Source organism: Protopterus annectens, chromosome 1.part0, assembly GCF_019279795.1.
Source record: "Protopterus annectens isolate FY-2018-M chromosome 1.part0, PAN1.0, whole genome shotgun sequence".
NCBI classification, from domain to species: Eukaryota; Metazoa; Chordata; order Ceratodontiformes; family Protopteridae; genus Protopterus; species Protopterus annectens.
Genome location: NC_056725.1, coordinates 1,497,502,383 through 1,497,524,920, shown reverse-complemented (window position 1 = coordinate 1,497,524,920; position 22,538 = coordinate 1,497,502,383).

Sequence of the window (22,538 nt, the reverse complement as noted above, 5' to 3'; positions counted from 1 at the left end):
GAGCCTGCTGCTTCCCATGACTTCATCTTCCTTAGTGGTTTTCTTACTTTTTCTTTCATTCTAGTCTGTGTCTGGGGCAGTACAGCATCTGAGGGGTGTTCATCAATCAATAGCTGATGAAATTACTCCTTCCATCTGTCTTTCATGTCCTGTGGTTTGGTGAGGTTGTTGCTGATATCCTTTATGAAGGGAGCCTGATGACTATCTTCTTTATCTTTCTGTCTTTGCTTTTGCAACTGCTCTCTTATCCTCTTTGTTAGTCAACCATATTCCTTCCTTGACTAGTCCATCTTTTCTATCTCCCACTGTTTCCTGTACTCTTTTCTTTTGATGACTTCCTGGACTTCTGCATTCTACCACCAGCTTTCCTTATGTACCTTATTTCCATTCTTGGCTTGGCCACATGTCTGTTCTATAATCCTCGCACATGCTGTATTGAAGAGCTGTCATTCTTCTTTAACTTCAGCTATTTTCTCTTCTTCCTGAGGTGCTAAACCCCCAAGTAATTCCTTGAACTTGTGTGTTCTCTCCCCAGTCAACTTCTAGGTCTTCAGCCTAGTTTTCTTTGGCCTCATGCCTTTTCTGACCACTTGACCACTGCTTGCAGCTGACTGTGGCAGCCACAGGTTTATGCTGTGGGCCACTTGTTTCACTAGGAATGATCCTGCAATCACTGATTTCACTCTACCTCAGTGCCCTTTCTTTAATGGGAGGGAGTCTACCTGAGTTGCATGATGACCACTCTTCTATATGTCTGCCATTCTGAACCATGTGCTCACCACCATCAAGCCATTTCCCAGGCAGAAGTCTAGAATGGCCTCTCCTTCTTTATTCCTGTTAACCCATCCATGTGGACATAGGTGGTCCTCATATTTTGTTCTGTCTGTCCTGATATGTGCATTCAGATGCCCATTATTAACACCAACTCACATTATTCTACTTTATCTAATAGGTAATGCAAGTGCTGCCTGAATGTACTCTTTTCCTCAGTATTACAAGCTTGCTGTTGGGCATAGGCTGAAATTATGACTATTGCCTACAATGAACTCTGATTGCAATGAGTCTGTCACTAATTCTGATGACATCCCTCAAAGTCTTTTGAAGTCTTGCCCTCACCTTGATCCCCACACCACTTCTAATCTACCCTCGTCCTAAGTAGTAGAGTCTTGACTCCAAGCCTGCTGGCTTTATTGCACTGCCCTTCCATCATGTCTCCTGGATACAGAGGATATCCAGCATCCTTCTTATTATCCACTTCCAAGCTCCTTCCTGTCAGTGAAGCTATATTGAGTGTAGCAATCATTAGATCACATTTGGCAGGTTGTTAGGCTTTATGTCCAGCTTTCACTCAACAAGGCTATCAGGGGTAAGCTATGCTTGGCACTTTGACACTGGGCAGTAACATATTGACCCAGGGCTTCTGGGCTTTATGGTAGACACACATTGGCCATTAGAGAAAATAGACCCTTCCTGCCATTAGCATGGCTTTCTAAAGTAGGTCAGGTCCTCAACTACTTGTCTCTACCAAATACTCAATATTAGTCAATGTGGCCCAATCACCTAGAGCCATTTTTTACACCAACAAGTGGCTAGTCCTTAGATGGTATGCATATCTACTGGATACTGCACACCACAGTTGTGCAGTATCCAGTAGATATTGCACACCACAGTTGTGTACCCAAAGCAGTTGATATGTACAACTCTTCTCGAATTAGGCACTATATATAGTGTGTAGTGCTGCCCACATATCCATTTTTGTGGGTGAATATGAGGTGGAAACACTCAACAAGTATTTGAGAGGTGGGAGGAACCCATCAGAGGCACAAAGAGAACATGCAAACTCCATATAGACATTGGCCAGAGGTTAGATTCAAACCTTATACCTTGTTCATAGAAGGGAAAGAACAGTTATGCCAGCAGTGCTATATCTAGTCTAAGGTACTTCAGAAATAATAGACAACAGAAATAAAAACTTAACAATCAGGTGGATAGATAAGACACATTGGGTTGTTTTAATTGCATTAAAAGCACTAAAATAAAAATAAAAACTTTGGAAGAAATGATAAGAAAATATTTCATAGATGATATAGCATGTGTGAATTCGAAGATGATAGAAAATTATAACAAAATTTGTGGCTTTAAATAAAGAGGCATTAACATTACCCTACATATTGGAATATACAAACAACAGTGATGACAATAGGAAAGTAAGAAAGGCAATTCCCCAATGTTTATACACAAAATGAAAAGAACATAAAAAACATACAGGGCACATTTTGCAGCTCAGTACTTGTAAAAAAAATTGTATCTACATTACAGACAAAAACTAATAAAATATCTGTCTCAAAAACATCTTTGTTGCAGTTTTGAAAAATATATTTTATATATCCTTAACAATGTTAGCCAGTTTCATGCATGGATATCTAATCACACCCCAGATGTGATTTCACTAACAGAAATTTGGCTTAAACCCCATAACCTTGATAAAGATATTCTCCCCTGGGCTATAATAAAATATGCCTGGACCATACAAAAAAAAAAAGAAGGTGGAGTTGCCATTGTCTACTCAAACAACCTCACTATCTCCCATCCTATACAATATATTCCATCCTTTTCTCCTGCCAAAGTACTGGCAGTTAACCTTAAACTCAATAACTATACTACTATTACCAGAGTAGCCATCTACATTCCTTTAGGTGATAATATTCCCCTGCTGGAAAGCATTCTCCTATTTTTCTCTAAACATCCCTAATGAAACAATTCTCCTTGGGGACGTAAATATTAATTGGCTAACCCACAATAACTCATGCTCCCCACATCATATAAATCTATATGGATTTACCCAGATAATCTCTCAACCAAGCCATACAAATAACTCTCGCTCTCCCAGCACCCTCATAGATTGGATACTTGTTTGAAATCCCTCTAAATATCACAAACCTGAAACACTTCCTGACTCCCTGAGTGACCACTCACCATAAAAGTAATCAGGTATACTAACCATCTCTCTTACCCACACAGATACATCACCTGCCACAATCTCTCCAACTTCAACCCAGAAACATTTAAAACCCTCATCACTAGAGTTAATTGGAACTTCCTCACCCAGCTCCCACTTGTCAAAGCTGTCCAAGCTTTCAACTCAACTTTCCTTCACATCTTAAACTCAATAACCCCACTCCGGAAAATAAGGATAAAAGCTAATATATCCCCCTGGCTATTTAAAATTACTCACACCCTCATGAAAACCAGAGATAGGGCTTGGAGAACATGGTTACAATCTAAAGACCCTGCTGACCTGCAAAGATATAAAGAACAAAGAAATCAGGCAAAAAAAAAAAAAATTCATCAGTAAAGACAAAAAAGAATTCTACCACAACCCCCAACAACTCTAAAATCTGATCCTGAAATATTCTGGAACTCAATAACCAAATACTACATCCTGGCAACCTTATCTCTCCCAGCCCATGCCCTGACAAATCACCAGATGAAACTGTCAACACTTCAACACTTATTTCATAGAATCAATATCCAAACTATTTAATTTCAACCCCAACCTCTCTAACACTAATACTCCCAACTGCCCTGAACCTTCTTCAACTGCTAACTCTTTTAACACTTTCTCCCTCAAACCCATTCCCACTGCCTACATCAAAACCCCACTCTCTAGCTTAAAACCATGTTCTATATCTGCTGACAACATCCCATCATACTTTCTCCAGCTAGCAGCTCACTCTCTTGCTCTGCCCGTATCTATCATTATCAGTCGGTCTATCTCTGAATCCAAAGTCCTGTCTATCTGGAAACAGTTCTTCACCCTACCTATTCATAAAGGAGGAAACACCTCTGAAATCACTATTTTCAGACCTATTGCTATCATCTCCCCTCTCTCTAAAGTCTTGGAGAAATGTATACACACAAGTTATGCAATATCTCTTACAGGAGAAACTACTCACTCCTACACAGCATGGTGTCCGACCTAAACATAGCACCACTATTGCTCTTCTGTCCTTTCTCAATGCTATTTCTTTAGCCAGAGATGATCATAAACTTATCTCTTGTCTATTCATTGATATCTCAAAGACTTTTGACACTGTTTCTCACTCTCTGCTACTAAGCAAACTGTCTGACCTCAATTTCTCCTCAAATACAGTTGCATGGTTTTCCAGCTATCTTACCAACAGACAGCAATCAGTGAGATGGCACTCTGCACTATTTACTCCCCTTCTAATAAAAATGGGTGTCCCACAAGGATCCATTCTCAGACCACCACTCTTTAATACCTTCACTACTTTACTCCATTCCTCCTGCCTACAATCTTCCTTAGTCCAATACGCTGATGACTCTACAGTCATAACTATTGCCAGTTCTCCATCTGAACTCTTATCAGCTACCCAGTCTTCCTTTAATTCCATTGAGATATGGCTCTCCAATAATCAGCTCACCCTCAACCCATAAAAATCAAAATTACTACTCTTTCTCCCCAAAACAGTTAGCCACATCAAATCTTCCTTTTCCATAATGTCACTTAACAATAACCATATTGAATGTGTTGAATCCAGCACAAAACTTCTTTGTGTTACCATTGATGATCAGCTAAAATTCAACCTTCACATAAATAATTGTATCAGGAAAACCCATCAGAAACTTGGACTCTTATACAAAAACAAAACATTTCTCACTCCCGAATTTAGGATTACTCTCATGCATACCTTCTACTCTGCTTAACTTATTGCTCCAAATTCTCACAAATCTAAGCTCCTCTCTACTTACCAAGCTTGAGTCAACATATCACAAAATAGCTAGATTCGCAGCTCAGCAAACCTATAAATCCCACCATTGTCACTCCCTAAAATACTTAAATTGGCTTGAACTACCTCACCTGCTTCTCCTCTCTCAGCTCCAAATCATACACTCCATTCTATATCAGCCTGCCTACTGTCCAGCTCTATGGTGCTCATCTCCCACTATTCCCCTACAAGAAAACTCCGGAGCTCATCTCAAGATCTATTATATATTTACAAACCCAAGTCTAAATCAGGATGCAACATATGTAGCTACCATCCCTCTATAGCATGGAACAGACTCCCTCTTGAAATAAGAACACTTACACATCCTAAGCAATTTAAATTGGCCGCAAAAGAGTACTTTAAAAGGCAATGGACCTGCCACTGTTCTTACCCTCTTTGAATATATCCATCTAACTAATATGCCTTCTTTCTCCTCTCTGTCCACGGTCTCCTCTTATAATGAACGTCTGTTACATTTGACCTACTCTGTCCTTTTCCTTCCTCTAGTCACCTCTGCACCTTTCTTTCCCTTACTTTCTCTGTAAGCATCCTTTAAGACATTGGTACAGTTCATATGTTATATAACATTTGTAATACAGTACTGATGTTTGTTTCCTTCTGACTTTTAATTACATTATACTATATATATTGTATGAGTTCTTAAATTATCCTGGAACAGTTAAATTGTTTTTTATTATCTGAGCTTTTGTTGTTTGTACTAATTGGAGCTTTTCTCCCTGGGCTTCTGCTGAAAAAGGGCTTCGTCTCAGTCAGACATTCCCGGTTAACAAATGTAAAATAAATAAATAAATAAAATATTAATAGAAATTCATACATAAACATAGCATACACTGGAGCGAATTAAAACATGTAATAATAATAATAATAATAATAATAATAATGCTGTGCCATGATGGAGATGTAAGTACAATGATAAAGCAGATGCACATTAAATATTTCTAGAATGCATTTCAGCATCAGTATATTGGGAAGATATGCATTCATTTGTCAAGCTATTTAAACAGTTAAGTTTTTATTATAGCAATCATTTATTTTACATACTGTGCCTATTCCTTCTTCTGCTAAAAATGATAAATATGTTGTCTTTTGGGGTGTACTGGCTGTAGCAAGGAAACTCTTACCAAGATAAAGTTTAAAAGAAACCCCACCTACTTTGGAAGAATAAACTAATTTGATCTGTTTATTGCATGGTATTCTGTCGTTAAGATCTAGATAACAAATAATTAAAACTAATTTCATGTTAAAAATCTCATCATTTTTATATAAGTATATGAATAATGCAGAAAGCATTAAATTCACATTATTAGCCTTATAGATTAATAGCAAATTATGAAGAAAGCAATTACTGAAACAAGTGCATATGAGCATAAAATGTAAATAGTGTATATAATTAATTTCTTGTTAGTTGGAAATATTCTGGTTTTAGTAGTCAGGATATTAGATTGTAATTTAGTTTCTTGTAGAAGAATATATTGTATTAATGTAGGAAGAAAGTATTTATGAAAATATTTTCTATATACATAAGATATTTGTACTGGATATAATAATGATAAATATAGTATCTCAACTAATAAACATGTGTGAGATAAGAGTTTCCTCTTCTAAGGAGCTGAATACTTCTAGGGATCCACAATGAAAAATTGAGCAAATCTGACAAATAGAAAGTACAACAGAAATGCTTAAACTGAGTTACAATACAAAGTTAAAACCTATAATACCCATTGCAAGGAAGAGGATCCACTACAAGTTATGACATAACAACTCATAAAATTCTTGCTGTTACTTGCTCTAAGTGGCAACTATCCTAACTTCTACTTGCCCAATCCTACTTAATAACCTTGCCCTCCCACCACAGGATGCCACTAAATTCCATAGTCATGCCAGGACCCTAGTTCTAACCCAAACACATGCTCCCATCCTCTAACCCTTACCTAAATCCTTACTTCCTAACCTTAAACTTTAAACTCCACTCCCCTTCTCTATCCTAAATTCTCCTTACCACTCCATAACCCAAAAATTCCATCTGCTCCCTATACCTAAAGTCCTCAGTCCATCTCTAAACAAAAAGTTCTACTCCCTTCCCCTAACCCCAAACTCTTGTCTCATTTTCTAAACTTATATTTGTCCTGCTGCTCCCTAAATCCCAAACCCCTGGTTGCTGCTTTACCCTAAACATCCCTACAGCTCTGCACCCTTAAAAATCTACCCTCCCTAAGCCTGAATTCACCTTCTGATTAGTATCTAAGAACCTATGTTACATTCCCACCTTTCCTGCTTACTCTCCTTGGCTGTTGCAGCTAACTGTGATCAAACCTGAATAATGTCCTTGGGCAACATGTGCAGCTCCACTCACTCTGCATGGATGGCACACATTGCCCAAGCTCACTATCATGGCTTCCACACATTGCCCAAGCTGACTCTCATGGCTGCCTCATATTACCCAAGCTCATTACTTGCATCCAAGCATTAGCAGTAGCCCTTACTTGATAAAAAACACTCATGTCCCTGGCTGCGAAACTGTCGTCTTTGAATGACTCATTGTTGGGCATATGTAGCAGAACTAATTGAAAACATATGGATAAAAATGTGTGTCAGAAGACCACCATTTTGGACCAACAAGGTATACACTTAAACTACACTTCACTGATATTAGACTTACTACTTTGGACACACTGCAGGCCTAACCCATATTCCTAATGCCCAAATGTGGTTAAGAACAAAAGTACTACATCCATAACAGAATGAAAAATGTGATTTATATCACTAACCTAACTAAGCTAGCTATAAACAGAATTTTAAAACTATCCTGACTCAATGACTGCCCATAGAGAGCACCAAACTGAAAAATGATGCCTGCAATGCTTTTTTAAAAATATAATTAAAACTTGATGTTTCCTGAAAAAATAAAACATGATCTGAGAATAGTGATAGTTAAATCAGGTATGCTGAAGAGTTTATAAGGGAGAGAAAAGCCTTTTGTTCTGCGTAGTCTATTTATAGTGACAGAAATGATACATTTTCTCCTCTAAGATCAAACAGTGAAAATAACTAAATGAGTTACAGAATGTATGGAAAAATATACAAATGTTAAACTAAAATATAGATCTACAGTATTTTAATGAAATTAATAGAACAAATATGGGAAATGGTAATATACTTCAATGCATAGTACATCTGCAATGTAAACAACAAAATATTTTGTGATGAGAGTGTAACTAAAGCATAAAACATGCACTTGAAGCTGTTTTTTCCCTACAATGTTTGGTTTGTCTTTCGGCTTTTCCCGGTTAGGGGTCGCCACAGCGGAACTCCGGTCCTCTAATGATTGGCAGTAGATTTTCATGAATGCCGAGGTGCCAGCTCAACGTCCAACCTTTAACAAAGGCACGCCCATTTACGCATGTCTTTCGAATGCCACCCAACCACAGAGAGGACATGCAGACTCCACACAGAAGGCACTCCCCAGACTCCAGCCGAGAATTGAACGGGAGAACCTCTTGCTGTGAGGCAACAATGCTACTGCTGCACCACCGCGGCTGTTGTTTCTACAACAAAGACACAATTTCCTTACAAAAACAGGCTTGTAGCAAGTGTAGCATGTCTGTGAAAATCATTAAAAAATTGCAGTTTTAGACCAGACAGTATAATAACTAGAGTCCAAAGCTACAGTGTGAGTTAATGTTAAAACATACACAGAGATAGGAATGACCTGATGCGAAGCTGCATGAACTTGCAGGTGTACAGGTAAGAGGGGTAAGAAAAAACACACAATGCAATAGCCAGCTCTGGGTTGGATATCATCTCTACACCAAAGAAAAGATGTTCTTAAAATGTATTCTTTCAAAATAGCCCTATGCAGTTAGAGAAAAGTAAAATGAAAAGATGTAACCAAGAAATAAATCATCCAGACTCCAGAATAGCAAAATAACCTGAAGATGAAATATATTAACAGCAGTTAGAATGATGTGAAGGAAATCTGGAAGAAACAACAGGTACATGGAGGAGTGATGATATACAACACACTGTAGGGGAGGCAGCTGTATAGCTGAGACTGTAGGTTTAAACCAGACAATGCCTACAAAATAGACATCAACATACTTCAACAATAAATACTATGCATAACAATCTAGACAATAATTTAATTTGACTTTTATCATTTCTGCAAAGAAAAAACACTTGCTTCGATATAGTAAGACAAAAACACTAAGAATATGTAATCTGATTTCAGGAATTATAATATCTAGAGGGCAAAGCATCAAAATAATCTGTGGTTGAAATATACCAATGGCAGTTAGAGTGATCAAAGGTAAATCAACATGAAACAGCAGATAAAGGGGGAAGGATGAGACATAATATAGCAACTTACTTTAAAAAAAACAGCAACCAAAGTAGTAATGGAGACATTAAAAACAACACCTCTGGTAACTCGACATGGATATGTTAGCCAAAACCAGGTAAAGCATATATAAATGAAGTTGGCTCAATAAAAGTACAATGCAGAATTAAAATTTGCACATTGTATTGAATCAGTTTTGACTCATACAACATATAAATACATAAATAAATAAATGAATGCACATTCATACATGCACATATACATATCTATATTCACACGTACATATATAAATGCATACATAGACATAAACATACACAAATACATACAAAGCAAATTCACAAGAACACTGATATTGGGACAGTGCCATAAAAGAATATCAGCTGTCAGTTCAATATGTTTTAAAAGGTAACCTTTAAAATTAAAAATAAGTATGTGGGCACTCAAAATGTATCATTAAATCATGTTTAATCTCTAAGCTAAAACTATGAAAACTCTGCAATGCACCAAGATGTGACTTTCTGCTTCTTTTAATTGCTCTGAACAAAAGTTGAACAGAAACATGTTTTACACATGCTTGGAATATAAACTGTCTCATTTGCATGTTCTAGCCATGGATACTGTTGAGGTAAATTGTGGACCCTTAGCTGATAACAAAGAAAATGAAAGCTTGTGGGCTAGAAAAGAGACTAAAATAAAATGAGTTTGCAAAAAAGGAGACCACATAAGAAAGAATTCACAAAATAACATTTAGCCTACACTTGGAAAAGGGGCAAATGAGCAGCAGTTAAAAAAGCAGTCTTAAAAGTAGCATGCATATGAGTGGGTAGGACAACAGATGCAACACATGAACTCAGGACACTGCTTCAAGCAAATTAAGGTTGCAAACATCTCAAGGTTGTCCATACACTTTTGACAAATTGCAATAAAGAAGTCACAGACAATGTAAGTACAGAAATTTGTACTAATAAGTTTAGAAAATGTCTTATATGTAAAACAGCTTGGTAAAGGAAAATATTAATAAGAAAACATCTTTTTTCCCTGATATTCTCTGAACCAGAGCATTGGTCGGGCATGCCACAGAATGATTCATACAAAAGATATCAATAAAACACATTCCATAGAAATGGAACACATAATATTGATTATCTTCAGTGAACTTGGTAGGCAGACTACATAATCTATCACAGGGAAGGTGTCAGTAAAACACATTTTATGTGAACAGAGCACCAGTGTAGGAAAAGAGATACACATCTGAACAAATTTGAAGCCGTGCCTTTGTCACTCATATTTCCTGAGCTAGAGAATTAGCCGGGTATGCCAAATAATCCATACTAGGAAAGACATAAAAAATACATGGCATGGGAATGGAATATAGCTGCAGATTGACAAGCAGATAATTTATAGAAACATGCAAATAGTACACTGACAATTTACACATCTCGTCATGATTACAATTAGCCATGAAAGCCATTTCAGTGAAACTAGTAACTTTACTGTATTTTTTAGTTTTATTTATCCATTACTGACCAGGTTAGTACCACTAGGGTAATGGCCTCTTTTCAGAGGAGACTCAAGGTGGTATTTATAGAAATTTGGTCAGGGTATTGGGGAATGTCCCATACTCTTTATGATAGGTTCCATGGGATCTTCTACATCCACCATCCACCTCAGCTACCACCATCTCTAGCAGATGAGACCTCAGTTAATGTCTCATACAAAGAACAGCATAGTCAGGAGTGCAGCATCCCATTTATGCAGCCCTGCAGTGTCAGCAATCTAGCTATTATGCAGCCCTGCAGTGTCAGCAATCTAACTACCTATTGTGGGAAGAGAACCCATAGGCTTCTACACCAAAAGCGAGTGTGCTACTTGTTGCACCACTGATACTGCTGAGCAGAGGACTATGCAACAAACAGGGGTGGGCATAGACACAAAAGGAAGTGAAACATCATGTTGGGGAGATAGGATTGGGTGCTTGTAACTGCTTGGTGATGTGCATCAAAGTTCACTTGAATTGTGGAGCCCATAGAAAGATTGTTAGTGTATGATTAGGATTTTTCTTCTATTTCGCCATAGGAGGAGATGTGTGCAATTTCTCTGTGGTTATACATTGGCATTGATGTTGCTCTCTGCCAACTATCAAGTGAGTCATAATTACTGAAAGGTTATTTTTTTATACACCACTTGTCAACATGTGTATGCTGTACTTATTCATTTTATTTTATTTTGTTTTATTAATTTATTTTTTTCCTGATAGATAGTTTGGAAGTGGGACTATGTGAAGAATTAAAATGAGGAAACAAGCAGTGATTGGAAGACAAGATGAGAAAATAACGAATGAGTAGGACAAAGGTAGGATTGGGAGTACCTCTTAAATTCTTAGCTCATAATCATGGTCTCACAGAAAGATTATTTTTATACACCATTTGTGGGCATGTGCATGTTGTACTTATTATTTATTTTATTTTGTTTTTATTTATTTATTTGTTTATTTTTCCAGATTATACATTGGAAGTGGGAGTATAGGAGAGAGTTAAAAACAGAAAACAAGCAGAAAGTAGAAGACAAGGTGAGAAAATAAGGAACAAACAGGATAGAGGTAAGATTGGGCATACCTTTCAACTGTTTAGCTCATAATCATAGAGAAAGTACAATGATAGTTTACATTATTTAATGATTGAAATCTTCAATGATTTTAGTGAAGTACAATGATAATTTTAATTATTTAATGATTGAAATTCTCAATAATTTATTAGAAACCTCCACTTTTTATGATGAACTATTTGAGACAATCATATATACATCACTCAGACATCAGAGACATTGAGAGGTATGGGTAGAAATATTGCTTGTGGGACAGGTGCTTTTTTTAGGATGGAAAAGTTTCATTTGCTAATATATGATTTTCTAGTAGCAGGCTTTCTTTCCTCCATTAGTACCTGCTGCACATCCTCAGTAACAGGTGTCTAGGGGCATGGCCACGAAGAGCACTGAGTAGCAGCATTTCTCTTCAGTTTTGTCTCTTCAGATTTTCTATGACAGGAATTTTATGAAATAACTATCCTAATTGTGGATATTTTTAAAGTTTTTTATTCCTCTTGATATAAAGAAGGATGGTATCTAAACATTTTTCAGAATAATTACATTTTTCCTGTCAAAATTTCTGTGATACTCTAATCTTCGCCATTTAAAAGATGAGCTTCTCTAAAACAGCACATCAGGATGCTACTTTAAAAAAAGTAAATGCAATCTTTGCTGACTAATATACAAGAATTAGCCAGCAAAATTGACAGAATGGACTTGAAGCTGGATGATTTGAAGGAGAGATGTACACATCGAATGGATACTATCCATGAAGACTTAAAACAACAGAAGGAACAAATCTCGGGAATCCAAACAGCTCTCAATGATATGGACACAAGAATTCAGGAAAGTGAACATAATATTACATTTTTTAAATTCCTTTTAAGACAAAATAATCAGTTGGTATCAAAGGTAGATGATCTTGAAAACAGATCTTGACGCAGTAATATAAGAATATTTGGATTACCTGATAATATAGAAGAGAATACCATAGAAAGGTTTTTAACATCATGGTTTCCAGAAATTTTGGAACTTCCTGAAGCACTTTCCTATGGTATTGAAAGGGCACACAGGTCCATGGTATCATCTAAAAACAGCAAAACTATTTCTACTAAATCTGTGATTGTTAAATTCCTGTCATCTCATGATAAGGAAATAGTATTGAAAACTGCCTGGGCAAAATCACCAATTAAGGTAAAATTTTAGTACGCTTCAATAATGATTACTCACCAGCAGTAATCTCCAAAAGGAAAGTCTTTTTGCCCTTAATAAAAGAACTTAAAAAGAACCAAATAAAATCTCACTTATTATTTCCAGCAAGGTTAAAAATATTTTACCAGAATGCAACTAGAATTTTTGAGGACATAGACACAGCTCTTTCTTTTGTTAAAACAAATAAACTTCTGGACAAACTTGAAGACATGGAATGGGGTACTGCTAGTCTAAAGAGGCTGCCAGAAAATGGAACATGGAAAACCTTTGAACAAAAGAAATAACTAACATTAAATGCATATCTTTTTATTTGTAGGTTCATAGGTTCATAGGTAGGTACTAGGCTATTGGCCCTAGGGCCTATATAAGCCTAGCCAAAAGGTACCCTGGCTTTCGCCACCCAAGAAAATTATTTTCCTGTGCCACTGTCGAGCAGAGCCACAGAAGTGATCCCACGGGTGAATTTCCTATCTCCCATCCAAACATCAAGATTTTTCTTGAGACTGCTAATGAGGAGCTTTGTTTGATATCAATAGGTAGTTTGTTCCAGAGTATAGGAAGTCTCTGGGACAGGAATCTATCCCTCCAGCATATTTCGTTTATTGTGGTGAGAAGGTTTAGGTTCCTAGAGCATGTAGCTTGGAGGGATTGGAATTTTTTTAAGTGGAGCATGTCCAAAAGCTCTGGATTTGACATAGCTTTGTGTGTTAGGCAGAGATCGCCTCTGAGTAGGCGATATGTGATGGAGTAAAGCTGGAGTTTTTTTGAGACGGTCTGCGTAAGGCATCTGTTTGAGACCAGTAATCCTCTTTGTGAGGTATTTCTGTGGCCTTTCCAGTTGTTGTAGATGTCTTGTGAGGTACATACCAAAAGGGGCGTTATACTCTATAATGGGTCTAATGAGTGACGAGTGGAGGGGAACAATGACCTCTTTTTTTCTGGATGAGAAACCTTTTGTGATGAGGTGTGCAGTGTAGAAGGATTTCCTGACTACTGTGGCGATGTGATTATCAAAGAATAGACTACTGTTCACCTGTGTCCCAAGGTCTCTTATCACACTTTCAGTTCTAAGTAGACTACCGCGTATGTGGTAGTTCATGGGTACAGAGTTTTTACCAAAAGGTAAAAATTTGCGTCCTTTCTACATGTAAGTGACCCAAAAAAGTCCGGGGAGATGAAACTGGATCAACAGGTAATATCTGTGAAGTTTTTCTTGTTCACAGATAATTTATTATTGCCTTCTATAGTGCTGTTGGTGATGGTATAGTTTTATATTTAGTTACTGTATTTTACATTAAATGATCAATAGTACTTTTTCTCGTACTATAAGTAATTAAATAAAACCGGTTGAATGTTATATTTGTGATGAAGATTATTAGTTTATTTTAATTGATTTTAGTAATATTGGTTTATTTTCTCATAGTATATTTAGTTAAATAAAAATGCTTGGTAGAATGTTGTGTTTATGATAATGATTAGTTGTTGCTTTTAACTATATTACTTAGTGGTTATATATAGATCTAACGCCTCTTCTTTGCTTCATTACACAATCAGGTTTATGAATAGTAAATGTAGTGCTTTGTGGAGAGATTGATGAGATGTTGAGATGGTTATGTTGTCTAGTGCTGAAGTTGGTTGTCTTGTTTTGGTGTTTAGTATTATTAATAGTTTTTCCTTTGGTGGTTTAATGTGGTCTGTATGCTTCTGTGTACCCCTTTGCCGGTTTATGGTTATGCTTATATAACATCACTTGAATGATAAATAGTGTTTTGTTGTGGCATGATTTCATTAATTCTAAATGCTTTGCTTTACTTGTGGTTTCTTTGGTAAGCTTTAGATGTTGCTATGGCAACACTCGGTTTTGGGACAGCTTTGCTGTCATTTTTTCAGTTAACGATTATACAACAGGCTTGAGCCTTTAAATTAAAGCTAAATGAGTTTACGCTCACAGTTTCCCACTGAAAATGATAAAAGCTGTCTCCAGAGCTTGAGAATAACTCCACGAGATGCCTGTTGAGCCGAGGTGTCCGTTTTTCACATCGTCATGCTGTTTTTGAAGCCTAATTGAACTCTACACTGTTCTGCCACTAGATGGTGGTATTGGATCATTTAAGCACCCAGAAAGCATACAGCAGATGCTTGCAAGCCTGTGAAAGGCAAGACTTAAGAAATTTTGTTTCAAATAAAAAGGACAGTTATAAAATAGTTTGTAAACTTGTTTTTACCTTATGTAAACTGTGCAAAGTAGCTTTCTTTTAACAGTTTATTTTTAAAACCATATTCAATTCATTTAGTCTCTCTCTAATTCCTGAACATAAGGAATTTAGTTGGAAATACTGCATGTGTTTCAATCACAATATTTTCTATCCTGTCAACTATAGGTTGGATTAATGCTTTAATGCATGGTTGGTTTTTAGGAAATGTAATTCTTTATAAACAAAATAAAAAGAACCCTGAATATTACATAAAACAACTAGAAATATGAAATTTCCACTAAGACAATGGCAAATTCACATACTTTTTTGCAGTAAGACTACTAATAGTAGATAATTTGTAATAGTTTAGTGAGGTATGGTCCTTAGGGCTACATCTTAATTGTACCATCTGGTTACAGATATTTGATTTATCAGCACTCATATTATCATTTATTTGTAACATAGCTAGTCAGAAGTGCAATAGGTTTTGATATCTGAATACATACCCTTCACATATATTATAGAATAATCAGTTTTCATTTAGTCTATGGGAAAACTTTATAGGATAATACATTATTTATCAAATCCAAATAAAACTACTCTGCCATGTATATAATTTTAAATGATTAAAACTGTATTTTTCAGCTTAACACATGATAATAACTTTTTTGAAAGAAAGAGAGACCTGTTATGTGTATGTCAGGTAAATGGGGTATATTATAGTTTAATGACAGTACTAAAATATAGCAAAGAGAAAGGCTAACTATTTATATTATTACCTGTAAGTTAGTCATGATAAGTTTATTTTGTAAATCCCATTTTGTTTCTTGGAACAGCAAGTCTGTCATTTGTTTAACTTTAAATAGATTTTAGTTATTAAATTTATTTGTTAACACAGCATTGTCAGTTATATTCTAGTTTATTTGGACAAGTTCTGAGCACAGACTAATTTTATAGATAATATTTATGTATAAATAGTTAGCAAGGGTTCTGATAATGAGAATAAACCATTACAGTTGTTAAGAACATATTAACATATAGATTACATTCTTAAACTATACATAGACACTCCTAATTTCAGCAGATCTATATTGTAACCTCAGACATAGTATTGCCAAAATTGATACTGTGTTTTAAAGCTTGTAACTGAATGGTTGCCTTTTAAAATGATCTTGTCATATAATTGTTACACTCCCCATCAATAAAATAGTAGTCATGAATCATTAAATCTTTCATGATATAACTAAAAGAAGTTTTCTTATTGCAAGGAATGAATTTCATACAATTACTTAACACATGAGCTGACATGCACAGGTTTTTTTGTGTTGCACAGACTTCAGAATTGTAGTTACTAAATTCTAATTTGTATTATTTTTTGGCTACATGATGTGTTATGTATACAAAATCAATATAAACAAAACCATTCTTTTTGCAGTAGTGTAACCAGGTACACACAGTTGATTATTATTTTATTAGTAGTTATACTGATGTTTGCTAATATGTTAACATTTATAAAGTGTTAGATATGGTTGTAAAGATTTGTTAGTTATATATCTTACAAAGTAATTTTTATGTGATTATTCTATATATTATTAACATGAATAAGAACCTGAAATTGTTTATTCAGAGTAGATGTTTCTCAGACAGATGCTGATTAGATGTTGCTACTGAACAGAGGGTTAATTTGAGTGAACATATGCCACTCAAATTGGGAGTATTAAACTCCAGAGGGATTAAGGGGGGTTATAAAGTTATCAGTTTAAGTTATAATAGTTTACTATTTGCATTCTTGGCATTTTCCACAGTTCTTAAAAGAGTAATTCTCAAAAGTCTACTTTATTCGATGTTTCTACATTACTTTAACAATAATGTATCTCTAGGAATTTCTTTTATTTACATTAATAATCTGTGGTTTTGGTCAAAATATTTCTCTTTCAAAACCATACTATTGAATTACTTCATCAATATGTATTTCAATTAAAATTAATGGATTAAATAATACAAATAAGAGGGGAAGTTTCTTTAAATATCTCAAAATGCATAATGTTCAATTAATATTTTTTAAAAGAAACCCATTTGAAAACAGAGGATGTACTTAGATTAGATGCTAAATCATATTCAGTGTTAGCTAGCTCAGAACATTCTCAAAAGAAAAGAGGAGTAGCTATCCTATGGAACAACTCATTACCTAAACCAAAAAGTATTAATACATATAAAGATAATAAAGGAATGTTTTGTCTAACTACTATTCAGTTTAATAACAAAATATGCACCTTAGTAAATCTATACTGGAATCCAGGAATAGGCACTGATACAGTAAAACAAAATTTTGATCATATAGTACAACTTTCAAAGGGACACATAATATTAGTTGATGATTTTAATTGTATTTTAGACAATAAAGAGTCAACATCACATAACAAAAGAAGAATTACAGCTTCAGTCAAATTGTTGAAAGATTTTTTTGGAAACTCATTGCTTGAAATATATACATACCTTTGCTGAATCTGATTCCTTAGCTTATACTTTTGTTTTCAAATATACATAATATACATTCAATAGAGTTTAGTTTTCTAATGATTTAGTAGATTCTTTAATTAATATCAAGGTGATTACATGTCCATTATCTGATGACAATTTAATTACTTTTACATTTTTAGTTACCCCAATCCGTAATGTTCAAATAAGTAGAATACCTGCCTATATAACTAAATTGAAAGATTTTAAAGATTTTATAATATCAGAAATCCAGAATTTTATTGAACAAAACAATATAAATAATATTTCTGAGAATTTTGTATGGGATGCCTTAAAAGCCTACCTCTATGGCAGAATTATAAATTGGTATAACAAAAAAAGGAAAAGTTGGGATGAGCAGTTAATAGAAATATAAAATAAGATAGATTCTTTGAAACATATCCAAGAAAAAGATAAAACTAATAAAATTATATTAAAAAAGAAATAAACTCGTTGAATACTAAGTATATGGAAATAGTGAATCATAAAACTATCATTATTTTAGAAAAAATTAAAGTCCTAAAATTCTCCACCAATCCTAGACCTCTGAATTTATTGGCTAATAAAACTAAAAGAATTAACAAATTCGACCATATAAATGAAATATTCTCCCCTAAAAAGAAAATGTTTCAGGTATACAGAATATCTTAACTGAATTTAGAGAATTATTTACAAACATTAGCCAACAGTCTAAGATAATAGATTCTAACCAATAAATCAAAATTTTTATTAACAAATATACAAAAAAAGACTATGTAGTAAACAAGTGACTATTATTGACTGACCCATCTCCTTCAAAGATGTCCAATCCCACATTACTAAATTAAAAACAAATAAAGCACCAGGAAATGATGGCATCATCCCAGAGGTTTATAAATTATTACCAGCTTATGCCTTAAAACTGCGTCATAAAGTATACAATATTTCCCAAAATGACAATCTAATACCGCCATCATGGAAATATACTTTTATCTGCCCAATTATCAAAACTGATAAGGACCCTGTTAAATGTTCATCTTATAAGACTATTTCCTCATTAAACATTGATTACAAAAGGTTTGTGTCAATTTATGCAGCAGACGTAAAACATTTTTTGCCCACATTAGTCGATGAAGATCAAGCAGGATTGATAGTAAACAGAAACTCTTATGACAATGTCAAAATAATTCTGTCCTTAATTGAATCAGTTAAATACTTAAAAAACAGCTTAACATTAATCAGTCTTGACATAAACTGTGGTTTTGATTCAGTTAATTAGGACTATTTATTTTTACTTTTGGAGGAACTAAACTTATAGGTTCATAGGTTCATAGGTTCATACTAGGCTATCTGCCCTAGGGCATTTATAAGCCTAGCCAGAATGTGTTTGGCTTTTGCCACCCATTTTAAATTTATTTTGCTATGCCCTTTTTCGAGGTTAGTATACTGTGCCTCTGTCTAACAGTGACACAGAAGTGATACCCGGGGTAAACCTACGATCTCCCCTCCACTCATCAAGATTCCTCTTGAAGAGAGTCAATGAGGGACTCTGCCTAACCTGGACTGGGATTTTATTCCAGAGTGAAGGGAGCCTCTGGGTTATGAATCTGTCCCTCGAGCATGTCCTATTTATTTCAGTGCTGAGGTTCAAGTCTCTCGAGCGCGTAGCTCGATGGGATTTGGATTTTCTGAGGTGCAGCATGTCCCTTAATTCTGGGTTGGACATGGCTTTATACGTCAGGCACAGATCGCCTCTGAGCAGGCGGTATGCCACTGCGTAGAGCTGGAGTTTCTTTAACTGGGCAGCATATGGCATCTGTTTGAGCCCTTTGATCCTCTTGGTGAGGTACTTTTGGGGTCTTTCCAGTTGCTGCAGGTGTCTGGTAAGGTACATCCCAAAAGGGGCATTGTACTCAATTATGGGCCTGATGAGGGATGAGTAAAGAGGCACGATGACCTCCCCTGATCTAGATGTGAATCCCTTCATGATTAGGTGGGCTATATAAAATGTTTTTCTAACCACTTTGGCCACGTGGTTGTCAAATGAGAGATTGCTATCAACTTGGGTCCCCAGGTCCCTAATTACTTCTTCTGTACTTAATGGATTACCACCTATGTGGTAATTTGTGGGCACTTTGTTTTTGCCAAAGGGGAGGATTATACACTTTTTGGCATTTAGCTTGAGGCCATGGCTCTGGCACCAGTTGTCTGTTTCTATGAGGCCCTTTTGGAGGATGCTTGTGTCGTTTCATAAATCTAAGTACAAGTTTATATCAAGGTAGCCAATTATACATTAAAATAGATACAAATATATCCCAAAATATACCAATACTCAAAGGAACAAAGCAAGGCTGTTCTTTATCTCCTTTACTATTTATATTGATTATGGAACTTTGGGCTAATTTGATAAGATATGATGAAAACATTGAAGGTTATAGCTTGAGTTCTAATGATGTTTCCAAATTACAAATGTTTGTGGATGACATACTCATTACTCTAGGTGGAAATAATGTATCAATTTACTCTCTTTTTAAAGATGCTGAATATGTTCAAAAAAAGTCAGGCTTAACTTTTAATAACAACAAAACCATAATTTGACAATTGGCCCTAAAAAGCTAGAATTACCAGATGTTTATAAAAAAATACCAACCACAGTCTAACAAACTACGTTATCTAGGCATTGTAATCGCTAACAACATAAAATATATCATTCAAATTAATTACAATAAAAGCTTATTGGTAATAGGAAATCTAATTAAAAAATGAATAAAATCCAATTTTCTATGGATGAAAAATGTTTAATTATTGAAATGATTATATTACCTAAATTCACTATATTATCCAATCGATCTTTTTACCCTCTCCTAGTTCTTTAATTAAGAAATTTAATTATATGATACATACATTTTTATTGTTCCCTATAAGACCTAGTATAGCCTTATCTTATCACATGAAAAATTGAAAAAATGGGGGTATAGCTTTGCCTAATTTGGAAATCTACTCAATTTCTGTAATTGGTTAATTTATATCTTTTCTTATAGATATTAAATACACTGCTAAATGTAAGAGCATTCTAGAAATATTAATGAATGATGGAATAAAGAATAATAAAACACAGAAATTAATGTTGTTTAATAACTCCTTTATCTGGATCTTAAAAGATTATTTTTCCATGTATTCTTTTCAGATTTTTAGAACGAATTATATAATTCACCTTTTGAGATCATTTAGAAACTATTTATATAAGTTCAATTTCTATAAAGATTGGTTATTTCTCCTATTCCCTATAGCCTACATACAAGGTGCTATATTTTCTTCTGATTTTATGAAAATGTATTCTTTTCAACAAAATTATTTTTTTATCACAAATGATATCTAATAATGACCTGAAATCCATTAACTTGCTGAAGAATGACCATGATTTTGACACAATATCCTGGTTGGATCTACACAAAAGTAGAAAATATGCATCTAATAAACTTGACTCTATGACTTTATCATCTAAAAGTTCAGTTCCTAAATGAATTCAGTATATGGTGCTGTCTATAAATCATAAATCACCAACTAAAAACATTTTATCTCACTTATATAAGGCAATTAAACTAGATCTAGAAAAAATATCAGATAATTATTGGAATTATTTCTCCTTAATTAATAATCATCCCCCAACAGAGAAAGATAAATTACATATATTAAAACCTGCTAGTGTAACCACTTCTTCACTAAGATGGAAAATTTTCACATGGAGATACTTGCATAGATCTTTTATAACCCCACTTTCTTTAAGCAAATTTAATAAGAAAAATGTTAACTGCTGGAGGTGTAATAATCTAGTTAATGCTGACTGGCCCCATATGGTATTTGATTGTACAGAATTAAATAATTTCTGGAAATGCATTAATCACTTTTTACAAGCAATTGCCACAGATAATATTTTACTCTCAGAATATTTAGTTTTGTTTAACACTTCTGTTCCTAATTGTATTACAGAAACCAATCAGCCTCTGTTCTGGTCCATTTTATCAGTAGTCAGGAAAATGGTTACAAGAAACTGGAAGTCTAAATCTTCTCCCTCAGTAAATTAATTAAAAAATCTACTTTTTGAAGCATGTAATTTACAGATATTGACCAAAAGAGCAAGATCTTCTAGGAATACTATTGTAAATAATATGTGGAAGAAAGTTTTTGATTTGTTAGATAAATAGTTTAATAGTAATATATCAATATTTACAACCATTTTAATTTGCTAATATGTATTTGTGGAAAGTGTCATGGTATATAGTTTAAATGTGTTTGTTTTTTTCTTCACTGTCATTAGTAAGCATATTAAAAATTGCACATAACTCAAGATAATGTTTGTTTTATCTATTTCAATTCAATAAATTTGTTTAAAAAATAGGTGCCTAAAAGGAATTAAGACCCTATCATCCAGGCAGCCAGTTGAAGATGACTGATGTTGGGATGTATCAAACACCCATGTTCTTGTATGAGTAGATCCATTCTGTGAAAAAGTTTGTACAGAATGACACTTGGCTGGGCAAGAAGGTAGTCACCACAATGATCTTGGGGGATTCCTTCTGAATCTTCAGAAGTAGCCTGGGTATTAGTGGAAAGGGTGGAAAGGCACAGAGGAACATTCCTGTCTAAAGAAAAAAAAAAAGAAAAGGTGTCTGTCTTTCAGGCCTTCTTGCATGGAGTCCTGGAATGGATTTCTACCACTTGATTGCTCACAGAGGAGGCTAAATGGTGTACTCGAGGAACTTCCCACAGATGGATCAAATCCTGGAAGACCCCTGGATCTAGTTACCATTCGTGAGAGTCTGCCCTGGTTTCACTCAGTTCTGCCACACAGTTTTGCTCTGATGGAATTTAGGTTGCCTGTAGAGTCAGTCTGTGCTGTGAAGC